Below are 3,030 nucleotides of genomic sequence, written 5' to 3'. Positions count from 1 at the left end.
CTTCTCCGTGTGGGGCTCTTTATTTTCCTGGGCTGACTCTCACACACAATGCTAAAGGCTTTTCACACCTATTTCTAGTCCACACAATGACCCTGAGAGGTAGGTTCTATTATTACAGATGAGGAAATTGAGGCTTATAGAAGTTAACACCTTGCTGAAGATCACACAGAGCCAGGGTTAAAATCCAAGTGTATGTGACACTAAAACCTAGAGCTTCTTCTGCTGTACCACCTTATTTCCTTTATCTTGAACATTAGTAAGAATGAGGACTAGATGACTCTTGGAGGGAGGAGGGTTAAGAAACAAGGGCTTTGGGCTTCCCTGGTGGCGCAGTGGTTGAGAGTCCCCTGCCGATGCAGGGGACACGGGTTCGTGCCCTGGTCCGGGAAGATCCCACATGCCGCGGAGCGGCTGGGCCCGTGAGCCATGGCCGCTGAGCCTGCGCGTCCGGAGCCTGTGCTCCGTGACGGGAGAGGCCGCGGCAGTGAGAGGCCCGCGTACCGCAAAAAAAAAAAAAAAAAAAAGAAAGAAAGAAACAAGGGCTTTCATAGATGTAAGTCCCTGTACTCAAGGGTGATACACTAGAGACCGTGAACAGAAAGGGAAACGCAGGGCTTATAGGCTGTAACATGTGAGTGGTTCAAACACAATGTTATTTAAACTTAGGTGAAGGACGGTCGTAGTGGGCTTAAGATCTCTATGAGGTCCTTTGTCATTGAGGACTAAGTTGTATTTTGTCCCAAAAGCTAATCAAGAAAGGAGCAGCATCCCAAGGAAGAATATTTTCTCTTCCTGCACTCCTGTTCCCCCTCCCTCTTCTCCTTTTCTCTGTCTCTGTCTCTGTCTCTCTCTCATTACTTGCTACCCACTCCCTGCCCTTGGTCAAGTCTGTTTAATTTCACAAGTATTTACTGAATTTTTGGCATCTACAATTACTGGATGAGGCCAAATGGGATTTATGTACCCCACAAAGATGATTACTGCCCATCAAGGTCACACTGCATAAAGGGGGAGTCAGACACATACATATAAGACAACGATTTGAGGTGAAATAGAAGCCCTCACAAAATACTATGAGAAAATATGGGATAATAATAACAGCTAACATTGACTGAATGCTTATAATATGCCAGGCACTAGGTTAAGAGCTTCCATGGATTTTCTCATTTAATCCTCACCACAGCCCTATGAGGCAGGTACTAGTGTCATTCTCATTTTATAGCTAGTTTACTAGTTAACTAGATTTCCCAGCTAGTTATTGGCAGAACTAAGTCCTTACTTCTGCCTGGTGTGCCCTTTGCTCCTGCCACCTGGTCAGGTCCCATCCTTGATGCTTCTGAACAGAACCCACTTGGTCTTCCCAGACACGCCCATTTGGAGACAGTGGAGCCCAGTGGAAGCACACAGACCTCAATGTCAGACATTCTTCCTCCACCATCCCTGCACTTGCCCTCTGGGGGTGCAGTAGAGAAGCATATTTTCTTTTTCTTTTTTTTAATAAATGTATTTATTTTATTTATTTACTTCTGGATGCATTGGATCTTCGTTGCTGCACACGGGCTTTCTCTAGCTGCGGCGAGTGGGAGCTACTCTTCATTGCAGTGTGCGGGCTTCTCATCGCGGTGGCTTCTCTTGCTGCGGAGCACAGGCTCTAGGCGCGCAGGCTTCAGTAGTTGTGGCACGCAGGTTCGGCAGTTGTGGTGCACAGGCTTAGTTGCTCCGCGGCATGTGGGATCTTCCCGGACCAGGGCTCGAACCTGTGTCCCCTGCACTGGCAGGCGGATTCTTAACCACTGCACCACCAGGGAAGCCCCAAGAAGCATACTTTCAAAAACCCCTAGAGGATTTATGTCTTGGGACAGGTTTCCCAGAAGCAGACCCTGAAATGAGGACTCACATGCAAGAGATTTATTAAGGAAGTGCTCTCGGTAGAAATCAGTGAGTAGAGTGGGAGAGGCAGGACAGAAAATGGTGGCTTCTGCCTGGTCCCCTGAGAGCCCTGGAGTATAAATCTTACTGCAGGCAATGAGCCAGGCTTTCATGGTCACATATCAGTGATAAGTGAAGGTACTTCCTGCGGGACAGAAAGTCCCAGGATTTCCTCCTGTGCAGGAAAAGTGTTCCAGTAGGCTGAGGGCAGTCCTGCAAAGAAGAGCCACAGGCACAGCCTATTGGGAGAGAAAGCACAGGGAAGAGGCAGTAGGATGCCCAGGCACAGAGATGCCACTAGGGCAGTGTGGAGAGCTGACCCTCCCTGCTGTGGAGGGGCACGGCAGAATCTCCATGTGGGGCAAGAAGGGGAGGATGACCCGTCTCTCCCCTCCCTACCCCACCTGATCTCACCCCACTTCAATAAGTGCTGTCCTAGAATTCTGCAGGGGAAGTCAAGTTATATGCTAGTAGAGAGGAGAGCATGGATGGGTTACAGTGGCTTGAGGAGAGTGTAAATTCAATAGGAAGTCAACCAAATAGAAATAACATCCCAGGCACTGAGTAATGTTAGCATTACCTTACTTATTACGTAATACCTATTGGTTGGTAACGGTGTGGCAGGTGTGTTAAATGCTGCACGTGGATTATCTTTCTTAATCCTCACCTCTAGCTGTCTGAATCCAGAGCCCACACTCTTAACCATTCCCTATATGCCTCCTTTTATGATTAGGTCTATCAGTCAGAGTTCATTCAGGTGAGCAGAGCCACCATGCATATTACGGGGATAAGGGGGTTATTACAGGAATGAGACTGCCCCAAAGTGGGACAAGCTGGGGAAGTGAAGGTCTGAAGGGAACTGTGGGATGATCAGAGAGGAGTCACTAGGCCTTGAGAACTTGCTGGGATCTATCTGTGGGCACATCTGTCTGTCACAGCGTCTGACAACAGAGATCTCCTCAGAGCAGCTGAGGCTCCCATTTCTACTTTCCAAATCTCCACCAGGTCCTCTTTTGACCAACTCGAACTCAGAGCCCTGTCAGGAAGGAGATTCTGGAAGCGTACTTCCCAGCTTAACCAAACTGAGTTAGCACAATCCAG

Source organism: Phocoena phocoena, chromosome 14 (assembly GCF_963924675.1).
Source record: "Phocoena phocoena chromosome 14, mPhoPho1.1, whole genome shotgun sequence".
Classification (NCBI taxonomy): Eukaryota; Metazoa; Chordata; class Mammalia; order Artiodactyla; family Phocoenidae; genus Phocoena; species Phocoena phocoena.
This window is presented reverse-complemented; position numbering follows the sequence as displayed.